Source organism: Schistocerca nitens, chromosome 2, assembly GCF_023898315.1.
Source record: "Schistocerca nitens isolate TAMUIC-IGC-003100 chromosome 2, iqSchNite1.1, whole genome shotgun sequence".
Lineage (NCBI taxonomy): Eukaryota > Metazoa > Arthropoda > Insecta > Orthoptera > Acrididae > Schistocerca > Schistocerca nitens.
The window spans coordinates 523218888-523244818 of NC_064615.1; the positions used below are offsets into that span (position 1 = coordinate 523218888).

Sequence of the window (25931 nt, forward strand, 5' to 3'; positions counted from 1 at the left end):
AAGTAAACTTTCACGGACGGAAATGTCACAGTCAATAAAATGTTCCGGGCTATTATGCCACGGTCGAAAGGATTTCACCTTGAAACCCGACATTTCGTCCCCATCTGCGGATGACATTTTCAAGGGGAATCGTAGCTTTGTTGCCGGCCGCGGTGGCCGAGCGGTTCTAGGTCCTTCAGTTTGGACCCGCGCGATTGCTATGGTCGCAGGTTCGAATCATGCCTCGGTCATGGATGTGTGTGATGTCCTTAGGTTAGTTAGGTTTAAGTAGTTCTAAGTTCTAGGGGACTGATGACCTCAGATGTTAAGTCCCACAGTGCTCAGAGCCATTTGAACAATTTTTTTCGTAGCTTTGTTGAGCATCCGATTCAAATCCTAGCTCATTATTGACTACAGCAAAATTTCCCTTTCGTGAGTTTCCGCGCAGTGGCGTGACGTCACATGTTTTGAAAATGCGAACGCTGTTGCCCGTTGTGGACCGCCGTAGTCCGTTGAAGATGATGTGTACCTTTCTTCCACCATGGAATGACAGCAACAGCGGACGACGGCAGTCGACAACGGCCAGTTGCAGTCGCGTATTCAAAACATGTGACGTCACGCCACTGCGCGGAAGCGGAATTTTGTTGAAGTCAGTAGCGACTCATGGTGTGAACCGGACATTCAACAAAGCTACGATCCCACTCTGGAGAGGGGGGCGAAAGGTCGGCTTTTAAAGTGAAATCCATTCGACCACGGAACATTTTATTAATTGTAACAACGTAGTACTGAGTTGTGCAGAACTGTATTGCTCCCGTTTGCTACGAGCATAAAATGACAAAGAGACAGAAGACGGTAGTGCCCATAGGCAAGAAAGATGTATTGTGTACGAATTATAAATGAGAACTGTTGAATAACATGGCTGATGAATTTCGCGTTGGAATTTCAACGTTGCTACATTGGGAGAATAATCAGTGACCAGCTGTCTCTGGGTCCACCCACGCAGTTTGCAGACTGAATAATGAAACTGGTGGCAACATCGACCCGCTGGAGATGGTTGAACTATTTGTAAAAATTAGAGGATGCTCATACATAGGCGTTAATGACTGAAATGACAGATAGCTAAACGACAATGACGCTGTGTACTGTATGATTTCTGAAGACGAAATTATCGCCGTTTGCTGATCTGAAGACGATGAAGATTATGGCAAAGGATTGGAGTTGACCCTCAATGTTGAGACATAATCACACACGGGCAACAACGCAGCTAGGCAAAATAATCATTACCTTGACCGCCAGACGGAAAAAAACATCGGCCGAGATAATTCCGGTGAAAAACCTATTTGATTGTGCTACAAATAAATGACGTAATAACCTAACTCAGAGGCAACTTACTGAGTATTGCGGTACATAAAACTCACTTTGTTTTTCTGAACATCTTCTCAAAATTTAGGTGAAAATAACGTGTAATTTGTGTGTTTATGTAGAAACAAATGTAAGACGTATTTCTACGGTATTTAGGAATGTCATTCTTTTTTTGAGTTGCCAGATTATCAGGGTTTTCGACAATATGGATGACCTATGGCCCCAGTTAGTTTGAATAAACGAAGGTCCACTGTACATGATCCTATCGCCACTTCCAAAAGCGAAGTACGAGTATAATGTTTTATGCGTGTCTCAGACAGACTTTATACAGAGTCCTTACGTAGAGCCCCACACGGAAGACGATACTCGTCGAATGCTGTCAAGTAGATTCCGGTAATACGGTGTCAATTACTGTGGTGTTGCACCTTATCAATCCGAATACTTCGCCAAAAGGTGCAGAATGTATAATTCGTTCTTGACGAAGCATTGCGGGATTATGTTATTCAGCAGGTTTAACGTAACAACTTCGGCAGATGAAAACAGCAATCCAGAAGCCGTTTTTTTACGTATTACGCCAATAGTTGTAACGACTGGTGCCCGTAAACCAGCTGTTCCGATTCCGTTTGCATGATGAATCGATGTCATCAATACTTTCGTAACTATTTTAAGGGAGTACGATTTCATTGTGGAAGTCACTGTTCACAAAAAGGAGCAGCAGTAGGAAATGACGGAGACTGGTCAAACAGAGATGTTTAAAAATCTTATTCACGCGAATTACAGCTTTATAAATTGTTTTTTATAATCACAAAAATAATGTGTCTTCCTGAAAAAATGTGGACGGGGAACTGGTCACTGGTAAAGCTTATTGCATTCCAATATTTTCGAGACTTGGAGGCACATACATTTCTATTCCTCCGCACAGAATTATCGAATGTTTCACTAGCAGCTGATTGTCTAAAACTCTTTGCCACTAAAAGGGAGAATAGGTATAGCAGTTTACACATTAACCAACAGTGAAAGTTTTAATGTATGGTTGCTGGCCATCAATTTGATTGTTATACTTTAGCAAATATTTTCTACCTAATAAAGGGAAAAGGAGCTTCCCTTCAATTAAACGAAGGACATTAATAACTTCCTGCTCACTCTAATACTGTTCCTTCACTTCATAAAAAATCGCTTTGTCCACACAGGACGGAAAAAAACATACAGCGACCTAAAATTCCATTAGACCAAAGGTAAATGTGGCAGGGCGAAAATTAATGTCGAAAGGCGAAATCTGGCAGCAAATCCTCATTTCCATAATCGATATCGGACTGTTTACCTGACCAACCAGAAGCGGCATTGGGAGAACAGTTACTTATAACTAGATTTGGGGCCCACTCAACTGAATTAATATAGATATCCGGCAAGTGGAGTCATCATGTGTACAGGGTATTAACTTTGACCACAATGCGATCGATTTGACTTGCCAGGAGCCGATTTAAATCCAACGCATCGAAACAACAACAGACTGGACCAACTCAAATACAAGCTACAACGATAAAAAGATGATTAGTAAAATCAGGTCAGTGCTCTGACCTTTTCATTGCCCTCATTACTGCCAGAGACATAAATAAACCTGCGTATACGAGAAGCCTTTAACAGAATGAATCGAAGTTAAGCAAACAACGTTACAAGCGAAAGCACGCCCTGCGACTCCTCGAGGTAAACGGCAGTAAATTACGCTTGTTTGCCTCCTGCGCAATCTGCATGTGATAAAAAACGTGTGCGCAAACAGCCAGGAAGCAATTCCATTCTTTTAGGTCACGGCGAACTACATCACTGCCTAATTACCGGAGCTCCTGTCCGCAAAAAAAAAAAAAAAAAAAAAAAAAAAAAAAAAAAAAAAAAAAAAAGAGAACTGTTATAGCAGAAACGTCTCATCTCGAATCTCCTCAGTGAACACAGAGCTATAAATCAGGCAAACTCATTGCGAGAAAACAAACCCGATGACGTATCTCGAAGCCAAAACAATCTCCGCATCAGCGATGGTTTTGTTAATTTCAAGATGAAGCCCTTTAATTTGGTTATATAGTTTTCGATCGCCAACTTCCTTAAATTAACTCTTACGCTTACTCCTCAGGAAGTTCGGCTGTCTACACATTTATAACAAGACTTGGAATCATCTCCTCGGACGATACACTGGTACTTCTTGTTGTATTAATTAAAAGGTGGAGAAATGGACAGCCGAATACTATTCCACTTACAGGATGTTTATAAATTAGTTATACATAAGAAACCTTTAATTGCGAAAAGGGGAGTGAGAAGCAATATTAGCTGCGCAGTAAGAAGAAAGGAAGTAGGGAAACTAGGGGTTTAATGTTCCCACGATCACGCGGTCATTAATGCCTAAGCACAAATCCGAGCTGGACTGAAATACAAAATCAAATCGATTGAGTCTTTTTCGAAGAGCAATTTTGGAATTTGAAATGATTTAGGCAAGATGTGAAAATGTACATCATGGATGCACAGATACTTGAATGCTTCGTGTGTACAAGAAGGATACCGCACCGCTGCTGCATTGAAGTTACTGCAGAAAGCAGTCTTTAGTATCCGAAAATGAATCGGATTGGTCCCCCTGTAACTGGCTGGGCCATTCCGGAGGTGGAGGAAGGCAATGGCATACCACCTCCAATACGATGGTTCCTAATAATTCACTGTGTTGTTCAAACCAGCCTCCTGGTTCTGGGCAGCTTTATCTTACCAATGACACGTAGTTTGAGTCGAACTTCGAGGTGTACTTAGATATCATAATGGTTAAGCCGATGAGCCATGTCCTAATCCTCGTTATATTTATCCCACTCCACACACGCGCTGTGCGAAGTATCTAAATGCAGAAAACGTACACGTCGTACTCCGTTGAATCACACGATTCTCGCACGTTGATAGGTTCCATGAAGAGGACTCTTTAAGAACTTCAGACGAGAGAGGATGTATCAGAGGAAAGTATGTAGAAACCTCATTATGACATTGAAACATGTGGAAAATTTACGAGTATACTATAAACTGGAGACAGTTTATTACAATTTAACAAACGTTATGCTTCTGAATATGTCAATAGATTTCAACATTATAAAATTACATCAACTGTCAGTTTTAGCTTTTTCATTGCTTTTCCTGTTAACAAAAGAACTTATCATCAACTTTGCTCAGTGAGCAAGTGCTGGTAAAGCACCCGGTTATGGAAGCTCTTCGGCGGTCTCCTGCTTCAAGGCAGGAGATATCACGACTCAGGAGGAGCTAATGTCGGTATGGTGGCCTGCCTTAAATATGGCAACACTAGGCGTGGTAGTATGTGAGAACATAACTTACTACTATCAGTGGATCGGTTTGTCTTCCAGTTTGTTGGTCCTGTGCTACGGTATGCTGTATCGATTTAGCTTCAAAAAAGTAAAACTTCATCTGTTAGCCTTAGAGGATAAGAAAAAGGCAACGTATTGTATAGTTCTTTGCAAGCAGTGCTGCACAATTGGAGCTACACCATATGTTACGTAAGAAATTTATTTGAACAGAGGCCGAAAGTATGTTTTTATTAATTGTACCTGCTTCAAGTAGCCTTGCCGTGTCGATTTTCAGTATTTTACTATTAAGATGACAGAAGTTTAAAAAATATGTTTCTATGAACTTTTATATTTCCTTTAAATTAATTATTCAGGCGATCACTTAACAACTATGAGCCTAGCGGATACACTATATTTTAGCTTTAGAAGAATTCCAGTTGGTATACAGGGTGTTACAAAAAGGTACGGCCAAACTTTCAGGAAACATTCCTCACACACAAAGAAAGAAAATATGTTATGTGGACATGTGTCCAGAACGCTTACTTTCCATGTTAGAGCTCATTTTATTACTTCTCTTCAAATCACATTAATCATGGAATGGAAACACACAGCAACAGAACGTACCAGCGTTACTTCAAACAGTTTGTTACAGGAAATGTTCAAAATGTCCTCCGTTACCGAGGATACATGCATCTACCCTCCGTTGCATGGAATCCCTGATGCGCTGATGCAGCCCTGGAGAATGGCGTATTGTATCACAGCCGTCCACAATACGAGCACGAAGACACTCTACATTTGGTACCGGGCTTGCGTAGACAAGAGCTTTCAAATGCCCCCATAAATAAAAGTCAAGAGGGTTGAGGTCAGGAGAGTGTGGAGGCCATGGAATTGGTCCGCCTCTACCAATCCATCGGTCACTGAATCTGTTGTTGAGAAGCGTACGAACACTTCGACTGAAATGTGCAGGAGCTCCATCGTGCATGAACCACATGTTGTGTCGTACTTGTAAAGGCACATGTTCTAGCAGCACAGGTAGAGTATCCCGTATGAAATCATGATAACGTGCTCCATTGAGCGTAGGTGGAAGAACATGGGGCCCAATCAAGACGTCACCAACAATGCCTGCCCAAACGTTCACAGAAAATCTGTGTTGATGACGTGATTGCACAATTGCGTGCGGATTCTCGTCAGCCCACACATGTTGATTGTGAAAATTTACAATTTGATCACGTTTGAATGAAGCCTCATCCGTAAAGAGAACATTCGCACTGAAATGAGGATTGACACATTGTTGGATGAACCATTCGCAGAAGTGTACCCGTGGAGGCCAATCAGCTGCTGATAGTGCCTGCACACGCTGTACATGGTACGGAAACAACTGGTTCTCCCGTAGCACCCTCCATACAGTGACGTGGTCAAAGTTACCTTGTACAGCAGCAACTTCTCTGATGCTGACATTAGGGTTATCGTCAACTGCACAAAGAATTGCCTCGTCCATTGCAGGTGGCCTCGTCGTTCTAAGTCTTCCCCAGTCGCGAGTCATAGGCTAGAATGTTCCGTGCTCCCTAAGACGCCGATCAATTGCTTCGAATGTCTTCCCGTCGGGACACCTTCGTTCTGGAAATCTGTCTGGATACAAACGTACTGCGCCACGGCTATTGCCTCGTGCTAATCCATACATCAAATGGGCATCTGCCAACTCCGCATTTGTAAACATTGCACTGACTGCAAAACCACGTTCGTGATGAACACTAACCTTTTGATGCTACGTACTGATGTGCTTGATGCTAGTACTGTAGAGCAATGAGTCGCATGTCAACACAAGCACCGAAGTCAACATTACCTTCCTTCAATTGGGCCAACTGGCGGTGAATCGAGGAAGTACAGTACATAATGACGAAACTAAAATGACCTCTAACATGGAAATTAAGCGTTTCCGGACATATATCCACATAACATCTTTTCTTTATTTTTGTGTGAGGAATGTTTCCTGAAAGTTTGGCCGTACCTTTTTGTAACACACTGTATAATTATATTCATCACGCACTCCTAAAAAGAAATTAATTTTCAGTTCGAATGTGATGTAGCGATTTGGTAGCGGACAGTTACATGAACCAGTTATTGATCTTTTGCGTAAGATTTGGTGCGTCGCTTCACCACATTGTAAATCGAAGGTTCTTGATGTATTTTAAAGGCGATATGCAAATATACTTGCTGATTTTATTCCATAAAAAATAAGAAAGTACTACATCGGAAAGAGACTATGCTAGGTTTTGGAATATAGATGGCGTTGCTTACACTACGTGATGCAAACTGAGCCTGCTGTTGTAAACAATAACTTCCGTTTGTACAGCTTAAAGTCATATGGTGTCATGTACTTCTGGGAGTTTGTTGGATTATGACTCATTCAAATATGTTGACTAAAATGGATCACTTCTTCTGGATAACGTGGTGTTTTACTTATTGATTTGTGTAAGTCAGTTCTGATTCTGTAATTTCAATACAATCTGACACTGGACTGTTGATGACTGGAAACATGTTGCCTGGATTTTAGCATTGGAGATAACTATTTATAGAGAAATTTGGATATGCAAGAACAATAAAATAAAACAACGGGACTGCTACAGATTGTTATATTAGTATCCTTCCTTATAACAAAACTTGTCTGTGTGACCTTTCGAGCTACAGAACTGGCCATTAATACTGCTACACCACGAAGAAGACGTGCTACAGACGCGAAATTTAACCGACAGGAAGAAGATGCTGTGATATGCAAATTATTAACTTTTCAGAGCATTCAGACAAGGTTGGCGCCGGTGGCAACACCTACAACGTGCTGACATAAGGAAAGTTTCCAACCATTTTCTCATACACAAACAGCAGTTGACCGGTGTTGCCTGATGCAACGTTGTTGTGATGCCTCGTGTAAGGAGGAGAAATGTATATCATCACGTTCCCGACTTTGATAAGGTTCGGATTGTAGCTTATCGCAATTGCGGTTTATCGTATGGCGACATTGCTGCTCGCGTTGGTCGAGATCCAATGACTGTTAGCAGAATATGGAATCGGTGGGTTCAGGAGGGTAATACGGAACGCCGTGCTGGATCCCAACGGCCTCATATCACTAGCAGTCGAGATGACAGGCATCTTATCCGCATGGCTGTAACGGATCGTGCAGCCACGTCTCGGCCCTGAGTCAACATATGGGAACGTTTTCAAGACAACAATCATCTGCACGAAGAGTTCGACGATGTTTGCAGTCGCATGGACTATCAGCTCTGAGACCATGGCTGCGGTTACCCTTGACGCTGCATCACAGACAGGAGCGCCTGCGATGGTGTACTCAATGACGAACCTGGGTGCACGAATAGCAAAACGTCATTTTTTCGGATGAATCCAGGTTCTGTATACAGCATCATGATGGTCGCATCCGTATTTGGCGACATTGCGGTGAACGCACATTGGAAGCGTGTATTCGTTATTGCCATACTAGCGTATCACCCGGCGTGATGGTATGGGGTGCCATTGGTTACACATCTCGGTCACCTCTTGTCCGTGTTGACGGCACTTTGAACAGAGGACGTTACATTTCAGATGTGTTACTACCCGTGGCTCTACCCTTCATTCGATCCCTGCGAAACCCTACATTTCAGCAGGATACTGCACGACCGCATGTTGCATGTCCTGTACGGGCCTTTCTGGATACAGAAAATGTTCGACTGCTGCCCTGGCCAGCACATTATCCAAATCTCTCACCAATTGAAAACGTCTGGCCAATGGTGGCCGAGCAACTGGCTCGTCACAATACGCCAGTCACTACTCTTGATGAACTGCGGTATCGTGTTGGAGCTGCATGGGCAGCTGTACCTGTACACGCCATCCAAGCTCTGTTTGACTCAAAGCCCAGGATTATCAAGGCCGGTATTACGGCCAGAGGTGGTTGTTCTGGGTACTTATGTCTCAGGATCTATGCACCTAATTTGCGTGAAAACGTATTCACATGTCGGTTCAAGTATAATATATTTGTCGAATGAATACCCGTTTATCGTCTGCATTTCTTCTTGGTGTAGCAATTTTAATGACCAGTAATGTATTTGTGATACTGCGTAAGTTTGTTGCGCGGTCTAAACAGGATGACAATGAAACCAAAATGTCCGGCCGCTGTGGCCGAGCGGTCCTAGGCGCTTCAGTCTGGAACCGTGCTGCTGCTATGGGCGCAGGTTCGAATCCTGCCTCGGGCATGGATGTGTGTGATGTCCTTAGGTTAGTTACGATTAAGTAGTTCTAAGTCTAGGGGACTGATGACCTTAGAAGTTAAGTCCCATAGTGCTTGGAGCCAAACCAAAATGACACACGCTTCTAAGGTAGTTACCTGCGACTGATCCTCGAAATAGGTTATTACTTTTTGCAGCTTTTCAGGTTCGCTCTGCTTCGTACTGCTACCTCCCCTACGACTATGTCGTAACTCTCCCTGCTCCTGCGGTCCCGTAATGGACTTGTGAGATACAAAAGCCGCTGCCGTCGGCCTCCTCGGAGGGCTGGCGATGTATGCAAAGTCCCAGCAGTGAGGCGAGCGCCCACCGCGGCAAGGCGAGGCGAGGCGCGTTCCCGGCCTCTTTTTTGTGCCGGGAGGCGTGTACTGTACCGCGGCTGGCTCCCCCTGGGCCGCTGCCAGGCGAGCATCTGGCGAGCATGACGCCAAAGCCCCCTACGGCAAGGAGCACAGGCCGCCCGGCCGGCCTGTACACATAAACACGCGAATCACCGCGCTGCGTGTACAGTGCCGGCTTTATGAAAGGCCGGACCTATTTCTGGCATTGTCTCTACCTACGCAACCAACGGTTACGAGTTGCCTGGAAGTAAATGTCACGCGCAGAAATAACCTACCAGTCAAGAGAGCAATCAGAAATCCACTTTCTTCGCTTGGACCGCATTGAGTAGCGTCTTCTCGAGAAGTGTCTATAGTGACCTTGGATAGTTCTTTAAAAATACACACTGAAGCGCCAAAGAAACTGGTGTAGGCATGCGTATTCAAATAAAGAGGAACAGAATACAGCACTGCGGTTGGCAAAGCCAATATAAGACGACAAGTGTCTGGCGCAGTTGTCAGATCGGTTACCACTGCTATAATGGGAGGTTATCAAGATTTAAGTGAGTTTGAATGTGGTAATACAGTCGGCGCACGAGCGATGGGACACAGCATCTTCGAGTTAGCGATCAAGTGGGGCTTTTCCTGTATGATCATTTCACGAGTGTACCATGACTATCAGGAAGCCGGTGAAACATCAAATCTCCGACAACGCTGCGGCCGGAAAAAGATCCTACTGAAACGGGACCAGCGACGACTGAAGAGAATCGTTCAACGTGACAGAAGCGCAACCCTTCCGCAAATTGCTGCAGATTTAAATGCTCGACTATCAACAAGTGTAAGCGTGCGAACCATGCAACGAAACAACATCGATGTGTGTTTTTTGAGCCGAAGGCCCTCTCGTGTACTCTGGATAACTGCAGGACACAAAGCTTTACGCCTCGCATGGGCCTGTAAGAGTGACACTGGAATGTTAACAACTGGGAAAATGTTGTCTGGTCTCGTCTCAAATTGTATCGAGCGGATGTACTTGTACGGATATGGAGGTAACCTCGTGAATCCATGGACCATGCATGTCAACAGGGTACTGTTCAAGCTGATGGAGGCTCTCTAATGGTGTGGGGCGTATGCTGTTGGAACGATATGGGACTCCTGATACGTCTAGATATGAATGTGACATGTGACACGTACGTAAGCATCCTACCTGATCACCTGCATCCACTCATGTCCATTGTGCATTCCGACAGACTTGGGCAATTCCAGCAGGACAATGCGACCCCCCACAATTCCAGAACTACTTCAGAGTGATTCCAGGAATACCATTCTGAGTTTAAAAGAGTTCCACTCTGCACCAAAATCCCCAGATGTGAACATTGTTTATCATATGTGGTGTAACCTCCCAGCAAAAAATGTAAGTCAATGACAATAAATGTGAGAACTAGCAATCTGAGCCATGTGTAAGCTCCCCACAAAAATGAAAGTCAATTCAATAAAAAATGAAATCTCAATGACAATGAAAACGTAAATAGACCGAAATGTCGATCTTAGGCCCTAATTAAACTCAAATTCTTACATCAGTAAAACTGCATCTGCTCTTATTTTCGCCATAGCTTGGAGGAAATGCATCGCAAAAATTCTTTGAACTTAAGTAAATTTTTTCTTTAAGGAAATGCATGGGAAATTTTCTTTCAAAAAAATGTTTGTTTTGTTAAAATGCTTGGTTTGAAAACAAAATTATTATTGGGGCGATTCTTGGACAAATTAATTACAGTTAATATACATTACATTATCAAATGTGCGCAATGCCGCTTCATTACCTTATTTAAAAATATACCTCGACCTGAATCTTGACCAGAGCTCATGTCGACGCCCGCCGATTCCTCACACACAACTCCGACTGTCTCTCGCGCGCTACTAGCACTGACAGAGTGCTACTAGCAACTGCAACTAACGACTCCCTACATGCAACTGAACTCTCTCGCAACTCGACCGCAACTGCCCTGAACTCTCGCGAGGTCAAGCGCAGACTAGCAACGATAAATAACTCTCTGGTCAGAGATTCTGTCATGCCTCGCCATCGCTGTACTGAATACATACGCGTTTCAGTGGGATGCCTTGCAACGTACTGTTCAGAAGAGATCTCCACCCCCCCCACCCCCCCCTCTTACTCTTACGGATTTACGGACATTGTGTCAGTTCTCTCCAGCACTACTTCAGACATTAGTCGAGTCCATGCCACGTCATGCTACGGCACTTCTGCGTGATAGCGGGGGCCCTACACGATATTAGGCAGAAGTACCAGTTTCTTTGGTTCTTCGTTGTCTATATGGAGCTTCAGATCAGTATCTCTTTCCATCTACATAGTAGGTAACGCACAAGTCACTGTACGGGACGTGTCATACGGTAGTTTCGTAACAATAAGAGTCATTTTCTGTCCTCCTCCAGACCAGAACTGACTGAAGAAGGAACACTGCTTACACAGGGCTTCCCAGGAGGAATGGTCAAAGTTCAGGGATGTGTCAGGAACTCTCATTGAAGCAAAAAACTTCTTATGGACTTATGTCCTGTTCCGAATATGTTCCCGAGATAGAACACATTAATTGTATTCATCTCTGTGCTAGTGGCGCGCACATGTGTCTTCTCCACACAATCTCTTTGACGTTTTATTCCAGTCCATTCTACCTCATTGCGTTCAATCTCTCTGCTCATGTCTTTCTGCTTCAAACTAGCCTGCTGAACACACAGTTGTCCATGGTGTGTTGTGAGTGAAGTAGTGCGAGGGACTGAGTATCACAGAGAAGCATCGTTTAACTCCGCTTGTTCACGCACTGGCTAAAATGCCACACGTCTACATTGTTGAAGAATATGCTGATGTGATGTATTCTTACGGCTTCTGCGGCGGTAGCGCTACTGCTGAAAAATACCGTCGGCGCTTTTCGACTCGTCAAATTCCTGATAATAGTGTGTTTATCAGAGTTTCCAGCACATTCCAGGAATTAGGAATTCCTCCAAGTCCAGAAAACTTCTGAATGTGTAGTTCAGCAACCTGTGCAGTAACAGCAACACATTGTTGAAATGGTGCAGCCTAGTCCTACCACCAGCACACTGAGACTTTCTGCACGTATCAGTGTCCCACGAACACGTGTATGGCGAACATTAAATGCGGCAAAATTGTGTCAATGTCATATATAGCGTGTCCAGATGCCTTTAATTTTGTCACTGGTTAAATCACAATCGCCATCTGTTTCCATTAATACTATTCATTGACGAAGCCACTTTTACACGGAATGGAATCAAGAACTCACGTAATAACCATCGTTGCTCGAAGGGAAATCTACACACCACAGTTGAAAATTTCCGAGTTCGTTTTCCGATCAGTGTTGGGTGCAGCACGATCGCCAACATGTTGATGGGTCCAGTATTTTTAGAAGAGCAACTGACAACAGAATTACCTGAATTTTCTTGGAAAATTCGTTGTTGACCATCTTGAGTACATTCCTTTCGCCACGCAGACTGCAATGTACACTCCTGGAAATGGAAAAAAGAACACATTGACACCGGTGTGTCAGACCCACCATACTTGCTCCGGACACTGCGAGAGGGCTGTACAAGCAATGACCACACGCACGGCACAGCGGACACACCAGGAACCGCGGTGTTGGCCGTCGAATGGCGCTAGCTGCGCAGCATTTGTGCACCGCCGCCGTCAGTGTCAGCCAGTTTGCCGTGGCATACGGAGCTCCATCGCAGTCTTTAACACTGGTAGCATACCGCGACAGCGTGGACGTGAACCGTATGTGCAGTTGACGGACTTTGAGCGAGGGCGTATAGTGGGCATGCGGGAGGCCGGGTGGACGTACCGCCGAATTGCTCAACACGTGGGGCGTGAGGTCTCCACAGTACATCGATGTTGTCGCCAGTGGTCGGCGGAAGGTGCACGTGCCCGTCGACCTGGGACCGGACCGCAGCGACGCACGGATGCACGCCAAGACCGTAGGATCCTACGCAGTGCCGTAGGGGACCGCACCGCCACTTTCCAGCAAATTAGGGACACTGTTGCTCCTGGGGTATCGGCGAGGACCATTCGCAACCGTCTCCATGAAGCTGGGCTACGGTCCCGCACACAGTTAGGCCGTCTTCCGCTCACGCCCCAACATCGTGCAGCCCGCCTCCAGTGGTGTCGCGACAGGCGTGAATGGAGGGACGAATGGAGACGTGTCGTCTTCAGCGATGAGAGTCGTTTCTGCCTTGGTGCCAGTGATGGTCGTATGCGTGTTTGGCGCCGTCCAGGTGAGCGCCACAATCAGGACTGCATATGACCGAGGCACACAGGGCCAACACCCGGCATCATGGTGTGGGGAGCGATCTCCTACACTGGCCGTACACCACTGGTGATCGTCGAGGGGACACTGAATAGTGCACGGTACATCCAAACCGTCATCGAACCCATCGTTCTACCATTCCTAGACCGGCAAGGGAACTTGCTGTTCCAACAGGACAATGCACGTCCGCATGTATCCCGTGCCACCCAACGTGCTCTAGAAGGTGTAAGTCAACTACCCTGGCCAGCAAGATCTCCGGATCTGTCCCCCATTGAGCATGTTTGGGACTGGATGAAGCGTCGTCTCACGCGGTCTGCACGTCCAGCACGAACGCTGGTCCAACTGAGGCGCCAGGTGGAAATGGCATGGCAAGCCGTTCCACAGGACAACATCCAGCATCTCTACGATCGTCTCCATGGGAGAATAGCAGCCTGCATTGCTGCGAAAGGTGGATATACACTGTACTAGTGCCGACATTGTGCATGCTCTGTTGCCTGTGTCTATGTGCCTGTGGTTCTGTCAGTGTGATCATGTGATGTATCTGACCCCAGGAATGTGTCAATAAAGTTTCCCCTTCCTGGGACAATGAATTCACGGTGTTCTTATTTCAATTTCCAGGAGTGTATTTCCACCATAACAGAGCCCCTCCGCATTTTACCAGGAATGTCTCGGGTTCACTCATCCTAGTCGCTAAATTGGTCGTATTAGTACAATTTATTGGCCACCAATATCACCAGACCGTACGCCATTAAATTTTCGTTTATGAGGTTGGATGAACTCTGCGTTGTTCAAGCGGAAGGTGAATACGCGAGGTGAACTGCTTGGTCCCATCACGGCCGCTGCTGCCCTCGTCAATGAACGTGCAGAGATACTCAGACAGTCAATGCACCGTACTCTAGGGAGGGTGTATAAATGCACTGAAGATGGCCGTAGGGTATTCGAGCGTTACCTGGGAAGTATAGAACAGCTGTAATGTGACGAGTGTGACAATGTTTAGGGGTGAATGTGTTATTAACACGTTCTTCAACTGATACTTTGTAAAACTCGTGTCCTTATGTTTACTACCTGTTATACATGTGAAAACCTGGTACTGCATTGAGTAACACAGAAAATGAACAACACCGTACATTAATCACGAGGTCTTCTCTGAACAAGCGCGTGTGATAGTGCTTCTCTACAGCCAGAACTTCCGTGTCGGCGAATTTTATTACGTGGTCGGTCTCATTCAGTGCGTGATCTGCCACGGCCGATTTCTCCACCTGCCCCAACCTGCAATGCCGCTTATGCTCTTTAATCCTGGTGTTAATGGATCGTCCAGTCATTCCGACATAAACTTTTCCGCATGTGCATGGTATACGGTATATTCCCGACATTGCAAGTGGGTCTCTCTTCTCCTTCGCCGATCTAGGACACTCTTTGATCTTCCTTGTCGGTTTGAAAATCGTCTTTACGCCATGTTTGTGCAATATACGGCCGATTCTGTCCGTCACTCTGGGAATGTATGGCAGAAAGGCCGTACCCCACATTTCTTTTCCTGGTTCCTTACTTTGCCGAGTGTTTGGCTCTGTTACACTTCTAATATAATTTGTGGAGTAACCATTGCTCCTCAGGACAGTTTCCAGGTGTTGCATTTCTTGTTTGAGGTGTTGCGGCTCACATATTCGTCCTGCTCTCGTTACGAGCGTACTAATCATGCCTCTTTTCTGGCTCGGATGGTGGTTTGACAGTTTGTGCAGGTATCGGTCCATGTGTGTCGGTTTTCGATACACGCTGTGTCCCAGGTTTTCGCCGTCCCTTGTGACCAGCACATCTAGAAATGGCAGTTTGTTGTCCTTTTCTACTTCCATGGTAAATGTTATGTTGGCATGGAGGCTGTTCAAGTGTCTTAGGAAGTCACCGAGCTGTTCTTCACCATGGCTCCACATAACTAAAGTATCATCGACGTACCTGTACCACACCTTGGGTTTGCAAGTCGCCGAGTCCAGTGCGTGTGCTTCGAATTGTTCCATGAAGAAGTTGGCCACCACTGGACTGAGAGCACTACCCATGGCGACGCCTTCCAGCTGTTCGTAGAATTCGCCATTCCACGTGAAATAGCTCGTGGTGAGACATGCGTGGAAGAGCTTTCTGATGTCTTGCGGGAAAATGGAACCGATGTGCTCCAGAGCGTCACTGAGTGGCACTTTCGTAAATAACGAAACAACATCAAAGCTGACCAGGATGTCGTTTGGTGCAAGTTTCAGTTTCTTCAGCTTCTCAATGAAATGTCCTGAGTCCTTAATGTATGTGTCGGTCCTCGCCACGTGTGGCTGGAGCAGAGAGGCCAAGTGTTCTGCCAGTTTATATGTCGGTGATCCAGGAGCGCTAACGATCGGTCTCAGTGGAACGTTGTTCTTATGGATCTTGGGTAATCCATACAGCCGAGGTGGTAGGGCGTCTGTGTTGCGCAGGTTTCTCTGTATGTCCGCCAGCAGAGAAGACGCCTTGATTAATCGATTCGTATTCCGTGTGATACGCTGCGTCGGATCTGCGCTTAGTTTTCGGTACGTCGTCGGATCTAATAGGTCTCGGATATTTTGCTCATAATCTTCGGTCTTCATTACGACGGTCGCATTCCCCTTATCGGCAGGCGCAATATACTCTTGTCGGCGTTGAGATTCTTAATGGCTTGTACCTCTTCTCTCTTCAGGTTGCAAGCTGGTGGTTTTGCTCGGCGCAGTATCCTGGCTGTTTCAGTGCGTATTTCCTCTGCCCTTTCACAGGGAAGGGTCCGAATGGCTGCTTCGGTGTTGGCAATGATGTCCTCCATAGGTATAATTCTCGGGATGATAGCGAAATTCCCTCCTTTTTGCAGAACAGACACTTCCTCTTCGGTCAGTTGTCGTTCAGTGAGGTTGATCACTGTGTGTGACACGGAAGTTCGGCTGTAGAGAAGCATTATCACACGCGCTTGTTCAGAGAAGCTGTGGAAATACAAAAACACGCGAATAGTTTGAACAAGAAAGAGGAAAGCCTTAAGGTAAACGGATCCTGACTTCCCGTACTGCAGCGAACGACCGTCGCAGGTAGCAAGAGGAGAACCGCACCGGAAATGACCGCGGAGAAGCCCTCGGACGTTGGCGCGCCAGATACATATAGTCTGCGCCCGCGAGCTCGGCTCCAGTTCACCACCGGCAATGGAGGGTGAAGCTTTGACAATGCCAGCCACTCGTGCTGGGGAAACGTCAGAAAAATCATTAGATGAACGTCGGCCGAAGAACCCGAGACAGAAGCCAATGGGCAGTTTGTCAACAAGTGGCCACGAAAGCCTTAACAGTTTTGTAAAACAACTTTTATTAACACTATCAATCTTTATTCTTCGCGACTACATATTTATTACTGAAGGTAGTCATCCTGGAGAGGAACATATTTCTCCCAATGAGAGACCAGATTTTTGATACCGTCACTCTAGAATGACTGACTTTGTTGATGCAGCCTCAACCTCGCCTCTGCTGGCATCGCTTCATTACTATCAAAGTGAAATTCTTCAAGGTGTTCACGAACTTATGGAAACAGATGCAAATCGGATAGGGCCAAGTCGGGGAGGTACGGAGGATGATCGACGACAGTGAACGAAAGGCGTCGGATTGTTGCAGATGTCGCAGCGCTTGTTTGTCGTTTGGCGTTGTCATGATGAAGGAGAACGTGCCCCATGTGCGGAAGAACTCTTCGAACTTTAAACTAGATTAAATCAAACTAGTTGTCAAATACAGACATAGCGTTGCGTTACACATGGCACAGTTCGGAGTTGCATAGTGGCAGAGGGCTGCAAATATGTAGACATTAAGAACAAAGGTATAGAATGTTAATAACATTTGTTTTATTTAAATAGCTTCACAAGTTTCACATAAAAATTGAGAGGCATTACTTTTCAGCACCCCCTCGTATCATCATCTTGAGGTTCCTCTTATAGATGCAGCACATTTTACCAGGACCCTTTGAACAAATCCGTCCTCCACTTGCCTTTCCTACTTCTGATTTTACATGGCCGACAATAATCTATACCTTCTTGCACCTAAACACTTGTTCGATGTGACATGCTCAAGACGTTCACCACCAATGCAGTAATCGCATAGTATAAACCAACAACAATTTAGCCTTCATATTAATATTTCAGCCATATTGAAGGTAAGATTCACCTCCTTCAAAGTAAGTTTTCAGGAAGGAAATATGGTGATCAAGTCAAAGTAGTCCCATACTCTATGTGCATAGAGGAGCAGATGCACGAATCCCGCATCGCCGTTCTAGGCAAAGTCCTAGTGGTGGTTATTTGCCGTTGCCTTCCTCCGATCTGTTATGGTCTAGTGTGTAAATGTGTGGTGTTAACGACTGAGATGAGTGGGTGTAAAGTGTAGTGTTGGGGTTATGCTTATGTGGATGAGGGAAAGGAAGGGGGGTCAAACCCAGTGCCGGCACGTGGCCCATTACTCTCGAATAGCACCAAGGAGACCGCGGGCTTGACGTCACCATGAAACTGAAGGGTCTTCATCATTAGTCTCGTGCCCTGTCTGCACGAAACACTGTGGAGAGTGTTTGGTATTTAATTCCGGACACTGGCGCAATGACGTGATCACAAACCTCGCGTCACCACCTCTCTTTCCCTTGTCGGCCAAATGCTGAAAAAATTTTTCATCACTAGGATTGGAGCCGGCTAGTTTCGGAGTCTAGCGTGACCACACAGGCGTGCGTTAGCGACCGCGGCTACGGAGCAGGCAACAAATATGGTGCACGTTTTAATATTTACTTCTGTTATGCCTACAGTTCCTGCGTAGTTTTAGATGAATGCTGTCGACAGTTTGCAAAATTATGCACCTTATCCGTTCTCGTGCGTCGCTCGAGAAAGAGCATAGATAGAAATCACTCGAAGCACAATATTGTTGAAGGAACGAGAATGGCATACTGAGGATGAGAAAGCAAGACTTACAGCAACTGTTGATGTATTTGATTTTCTACTGTTACAAACCCACTACATGTTCGAAAAAATTGTAAACGTCACCATGCATGTGTGAGAGTGGAAGGTTATTGACAAAAACTGCTGAAATGGTTAGACATGAGGTATCGGCTGTGTGCTTTACCTGTGGTCCAAAGCAATGCACACGCTTCTCGTTCTAGTTCTGCGCGGCTGCTGTACACGGATTTATCCCTGGATGGAAGCATCGGACTAGCAGTCGTTGTCGATAGCACAGAGAACGCAGCAGAAATCGGGAACAACGTTGCATCCTTAGTGTCACCATGACCACCAAAGACCAGTTTGCTATAATGAGAAAAAAACTGCCACTTCCCATGTTTCCACACACTTGGAATTACCGCACAGCCCGCCTCCGACAGTACACCGAAAGACACAATTGAAGGCATGAATGATGCTAAGTTTAGTTCTGAAAATAGATTCTGTCTTGGCGTCAGTGGTGATCATCTGGAAGTATAGCCCTACAACAAAGCGGCAATTACCACAGTGGCGCCGGCAGTGACGTAGCATACCAGCGCCAGGAATCATGGTGCGCACAGTCTTAGCCCATAATACACCCATGAAATTTGTTTACGGAACATTGAATAAGATCAAATACGTCCAGAACGTTCCTTGAACAATTGCGACAGTAGGTGTAAATAGAGTGCAACACACTCTTCGAATATAATAGGAGCTCTATGGTAGCGTATAAAAGATTGGAGGACTGCAGGGTTATCCTGTGAATATGATCAGATACAATGAACAGCTTGAATAAGTGAACAAAACGTATCATGTGAGACCGTAGATTCAGGTGGTTAATTTTTGATTTTCCATGATCGTAATACAGGATAAAGAAGCTCCCACTCATTTTACAATTATTTATTTCAGATAATTCTCTAAGAGCAATGTCTTTACCTTCAGTCGCGACAGTGTCGTGTTTTACTTACGCTCGGTCAAAAGGTCTTTATATTCTGAGTTCCAGCACTATTAGCAGGTGAGACGAAACGCTTTTGGCTTCAAAAGGCTAGGAATACCTAATCATTTGAAGTTCACCGAACTGACATTCCTTATTTCGCGAATATTGTCTCGAAATATGTTGGTTTACAATGTTATTTTATATGTCCGCCGTAGGCTGTCAGAAATTAACTGATATACAATGGAAGAACGTTGTTCTATCTTGTATTCCATCACGAGTCAGTTTCGACCTGTGACCGTTTCTTAATGCACAACTTCATTTGAAAATAGTCACATGCCGAAATTGGCCAATAATGTAATACATAATTAAATAAAGTTCATCTGTATAAAATAATTCTTGACTGTCTACTATAAACAAAAAAAATGGGTTTAGTATTCATTCAGAATTTACGTTGGAGCTGTGGGCTCATACAGGAAGAAACTCTTTGTGTGTAAGTTGCAAAGTTTCATATAGAAAGCGTGAAATATGATCTCTTAAATTTTGTGTTGTCTGATTAGAGAAATTAGCATAGAGAATCGCCGAATTTCAACGTATATAAAATACGATAAAATTGTCACTGCGGATGAAGAGACAGATTTTCGAAACGTGACTACGCTTCCAATGTATAATTCCGTATTGGAGAACTAGTGGATATTTTAAGGTTCAAATGGCTCTGAGCACTATGGGACTTAATATCTGAGCTCATCAGTCCCCTAGAACTTAGCACTACTTAAACCTAACTAACCTAAGGACATCACACACATCCATGCCAGAGGCAGGATTCGAACCTGCGACCGGAGCGGTCTCGCGGTTGCAGACTGAAGCGCCTAGAACCGCTCGGCCACAACGGCCGGCGGATATTTTAAGGTTGTAGTCTAATAAGTACTAATAAGTAGGATACATGGTTTGGTTTTAACCCCTGTATGAGTGATACACAAATTTGGCAGTTGTCTTATCGCTTCAAAGATCTATTAAACTCATCAGTTTATGACGATTACGAAAGGCATGGATCAACAACGTAAAGGCCAATACCCTAGACCTGAGTGATAGATTTGAGTTGGACACCGTATATGTCATAAAGAAACAATCTTAGTTTTTACAATTTGCACGTTATATCTGTCAATTTATATCAAATGCCTCTACTCATTACGTTAATCTATCCGTCTTTGTTGACTGAAGTTACTTCCTCAAAACATTAAACCAGTGAGCCGTTCGTATATCGCTTTGTAAGATATTTCAGTGTCGTCATCTTCATATTCCTAGCAAAACTCGCATCCAGTAAAAAGTCATCTCTGTGGACACTGATTTACTAACTTGATAATGACATTCTAGTACTCACCAAGCAGTCACATTAGCAACACCTTTTCTGAAATCCGCAGCAGATGAGGTTGCCTGAAACAAATGAGATGACCGAGTGTCAATGTTTATCTTTAGTGTTAGCTGAAGTTCATAAAGATTAATCATTAAATATCTAATTCATCAGAAGCTACTGGCACTATATTACTACACAAATGCATATTCGCTTTTACATTCCTGAGCAACTGAGTCAGCTGTGTGTTGGAAGAGAGACACACGGAGCGAGGGCGCGCGCTCGAGAGAGAGAGAGAGAGAGAGAGAGAGAGAGAGAGAGAGAGAGAGAGAAACAAGATGAACGTATGACGTGCCTTGTCGGACCTTTTATTGATCATCGGTGCAATAGTTGACCGCAGAACGCGCAAGAATAGCAATTTAATTGCATTTTTGAAAGCGCGATATCGTGGTTCCCGTTTCATACATTTTACGTGCCACCGTAAATCAAGGATGTACCTTGGTACCTCGGTTTGGAGGGAACTGGTGGTGGTGGTGGTGGTGGTGGTGGTGGTGGTGGTGGTTAGTGTTTAACGTCCCGTCGACAACGAGATCATTAGAGACGGAGCACAAGCTCGGGTTAGGGAAGGATTGGGAAGGAAATCGGCCGTGCCCTTTCAAAGGAACCATCCCCGCATTTGCCTGAAACGATTTAGGGAAATCACGGAAAACCTAAATCAGGATGGCTGGAGACGGGATTGAACCGTCGTCCTCCCGAATGCGAGGCCAGTGTGCTAACCACTGCGCCACCTCGCTCGGTGGAGGGAACTGTCGAGGCCAGATACCTTCGCCGTCGGCACCTACGCACTGTTGACTGGCATCCGACGCGTAATACCACGCTTTGTAACAGCGGAGAATCTGGCCACAGAGGTGCATACCTATTACCCAGTCAGTGCTAGACAATAGTAACTGGTATAGTACAAACACTATCGCCGTAGTCGGCGGCAAGTGTTAAAAAACGAGAACATACGCTGTCGCGTGGAAAATGAGAATTGCAAGGGAATAAGCCTCGCCTCGCTCCCGCAGGCTGGCATTCTACATGGTGGATGGTTATTCTGGTAAACCAGAACTGACATATGATCACAGGGATCGCCGATCCTCTCTCTTGCCTTAAGAGTCGTTACCGAAACCGGGGACTGACCTGTTTGCTTTCTTCAATCATTTCAAAATTAAAAATGTGTAATCCGTCTCGTCTCCTATCCTCCCTTCTGTCAATGTACTGAGCAGGTCTGGTGGAACACCATTCAGCGACATGTGCGCTGCTTGCACCCAGCTCAAATAAATTTTCAGGAGTATGCGGTTGGTAGCTGACTGCGTGTGAACCAGGAGGGTTCCTCAACGCTTTCAATATTATGGAGTACATTTCACGAGTCGCGATTTCATCACAGAAGAAGAGGGCGGACACTAATGCATGTGTATCTTTGAGCAGCGAACACAGATTTTTTTAATTCTGAATGATGGTAACTACACTCCTGGAAATTGAAATAAGAACACCGTGAATTCATTGTCCCAGGAAGGGGAAACTTTATTGACACATTCCTGGGGTCAGATACATCACATGATCACACTGACAGAACCACAGGCACATAGACACAGGCAACAGAGCATGCACAATGTCGGCACTAGTACAGTGTATATCCACCTTTCGCAGCAATGCAGGCTGCTATTCTCCCATGGAGACGATCGTTGAGATGCTGGATGTAGTCCTGTGGAACGGCTTGCCATGCCATTTCCACCTGGCGCCTCAGTTGGACCAGCGTTCGTGCTGGACGTGCAGACCACGTGAGACGACGCTTCATCCAGTCCCAAACATGCTCAATGGGGGACAGATCCGGAGATCTTGCTGGCCAGGGTAGTTGACTTACACCTTCTAGAGCACGTTGGGTGGCACGGGATACATGCGGACGTGCATTGTCCTGTTGGAACAGCAAGTTCCCTTGCCGGTCTAGGAATGGTAGAACGATGGGTTCGATGAAGGTTTGGATGTACCGTGCACTATTCAGTGTCCCCTCGACGATCACCAGTGGTGTACGGCCAGTGTAGGAGATCGCTCCCCACACCATGATGCCGGGTGTTGGCCCTGTGTGCCTCGGTCGTATGCAGTCCTGATTGTGGCGCTCACCTGCACGGCGCCAAACACGCATACGACCATCATTGGCACCAAGGCAGAAGCGACTCTCATCGCTGAAGACGACACGTCTCCATTCGTCCCTCCATTCACGCCTGTCGCGACACCACTGGAGGCGGGCTGCACGATGTTGGGGCGTGAGCGGAAGACGGCCTAACGGTGTGCGGGACCGTAGCCCAGCTTCATGGAGACGGTTGCGAATGGTCCTCGCCGATACCCCAGGAGCAACAGTGTCCCTAATTTGCTGGAAAGTGGCGGTGCGGTCCCCTACGGCACTGCGTAGGATCCTACGGTCTTGGCGTGCATCCGTGCGTCGCTGCGGTCCGGTCCCAGGTCGACGGGCACGTGCACCTTCCGCCGACCACTGGCGACAACATCGATGTACTGTGGAGACCTCACGCCCCACGTGTTGAGCAATTCGGCGGTACGTCCACCCGGCCTCCCGCATGCCCACTATACGCCCTCGCTCAAAGTCCGTCAACTGCACATACGGTTCACGTCCACGCTGTCGCGGCATGCTACCAGTGTTAAAGACTGCGATGGAGCTCCGTATGCCACGGCAAACTGGCTGACACTGACGGCGGCGGTGCACATATGCTGCGCAGCTAGCGCCATTTGACGGCCAACACCGCGGTTCCTGGTGCGTCCGCTGTGCCGTGCGTGTGATCATTGCTTGTACAGCCCTCTCGCAGTGTCCGGAGCAAGTATGGTGGGTCTGACACACCGGTGTCAATGTGTTCTTTTTTCCATTTCCAGGAGTGTATCATGTAGAAACACTATACCGTATGTTTCTTCTACTTGGTATGTTAATAGTTCGTATTGAAATCATTCGCATTTGACATACGGAGGGCAGCTATAGATACTGTAACTATAATATTAGAAAGTGAACAATCTTCTCCTGTTCTCCAGATAATATTTGATAACGAACCGGTTCTCGGCTTCCTAGGCGATCGTCAGGTGACAACTGAATAGCCCAACCACAGACAGAATGAATTTTTACTTACGCAAATATAACTGGCACAGACACATAAATACATTACATTATGGTACATGCAATGTTTCCGAATGAAATTAACACATTGTCCGCCCGATAGCTGCGTGGTCAGCGTGACGGATTGCCGTCCTACGGGCCCTGGTTCGATTCCCGGCTGGGTCGGGGATTTTCTCCGCTCAGGGACTGGGTGTTTTGCTGTCTTCAACATCATTTCCTCCCCATCCGGCGCGCGGGTCACCCAATGTGGCGTCGAATGCAATAAGACATGCACAAAGGCGGCCGGACCTGCCCCGCAAGGCGCTTCCCGGCCATTGACGCCAAACGCTCTTTTTCATTAACACATTTATGTGGAAATCGTCACATTCAACAAACAATGAAAAAGTTGAATTTATTATTTGAATATTTCATTTGCATAACAGACTATTTAACACAAGGATAGAGGAAAGAGTGCCTTGCAAAAGCGTTATGCGCTCTCTCTCTCTCTCTCTCTCTCTCTCTCTCTCTCTCTCTCTCTCTCTCTCTTTCCTCCCCCCCCCCCCCTCCCCTACCTCTCCCTCGTCACTGACACATCTGCGCTGGAGTTTAACAGTGCTTTGAAATTTTCGGTAACTTATGGGGAGGCTTCTGTTGACATACACTCCTGGAAATGGAAAAAAGAACACATTGACACCGGTGTGTCAGACCCACCATACTTGCTCCGGACACTGCGAGAGGGCTGTACAAGCAATGACCACACGCACGGCACAGCGGACACACCAGGAACCGCGGTGTTGGCCGTCGAATGGCGCTAGCTGCGCAGCATTTGTGCACCGCCGCCGTCAGTGTCAGCCAGTTTGCCGTGGCATACGGAGCTCCATCGCAGTCTTTAACACTGGTAGCATGCCGCGACAGCGTGGACGTGAACCGTATGTGCAGTTGACGGACTTTGAGCGAGGGCGTATAGTGGGCATGCGGGAGGCCGGGTGGACGTACCGCCGAATTGCTCAACACGTGGGGCGTGAGGTCTCCACAGTACATCGATGTTGTCGCCAGTGGTCGGCGGAAGGTGCACGTGCCCGTCGACCTGGGACCGGACCGCAGCGACGCACGGATGCACGCCAAGACCGTAGGATCCTACGCAGTGCCGTAGGGGACCGCACCGCCACTTCCCAGCAAATTAGAGACACTGTTGCTCCTGGGGTATCGGCGAGGACCATTCGCAACCGTCTCCATGAAGCTGGGCTACGGTCCCGCACACCGTTAGGCCGTCTTCCGCTCACGCCCCAACATCGTGCAGCCCGCCTCCAGTGGTGTCGCGACAGGCGTGAATGGAGGGACGAATGGAGACGTCTTCAGCGTTGAGCGTCGCTTCTGCCTTGGTGCCAATTATGGTCGTATGCGTGTTTGGCGCCGTGCAGGTGAGCGCCACAATCAGGACTTCATACGACCGAGGCACACTAGGCCAACACCCGGCATCATGGTGTGGGGAGCGATCTCCTACACTGGCCGTACACCACTGGTGATCGTCGAGGGGACACTGAATAGTGCACGGTACATCCAAACCGTCATCGAACCCATCGTTCTACCATTCCTAGACCGGCAAGGGAACTTGCTGTTCCAACAGGACAATGCACGTCCGCATGTATCCCGTGCCACCCAACGTGCTCTAGAAGGTGTAAGTCAACTACCCTGGCCAGCAAGATCTCCGGATCTGTCCCCCATTGAGCATGTTTGGGACTGGATGAAGCGTCGTCTCACGCGGTCTGCACGTCCAGCACGAACGCTGGTCCAACTGAGGCGCCAGGTGGAAATGGCATGGCAAGCCGTTCCACAGGACTACATCCAGCATCTCTACGATCGTCTCCATGGGAGAATAGCAGCCTGCATTGCTGCGAAAGGTGGATATACACTGTACTAGTGCCGACATTGTGCATGCTCTGTTGCCTGTGTCTATGTGCCTGTGGTTCTGTCAG

The 25931-nt window shown here is 46.4% G+C and overlaps 1 protein-coding gene across 4 annotated transcripts in view; it reads right to left on the minus strand.

Annotated features, from left to right (window-relative positions):
• The window catches only part of LOC126236505 (pleckstrin homology-like domain family B member 1), a 1102343-nt gene that overhangs the window by 781292 nt on the left and 295120 nt on the right, over positions 1 to 25931 (minus strand). For all 4 annotated transcript variants that reach the window (XM_049945868.1, XM_049945867.1, XM_049945865.1 and 1 more), the window contains one exon: positions 20850 to 20902. The gene's annotated coding sequence lies outside the window, so the exon portion shown is untranslated. The remainder of the gene's footprint in view (positions 1 to 20849; positions 20903 to 25931) is intronic.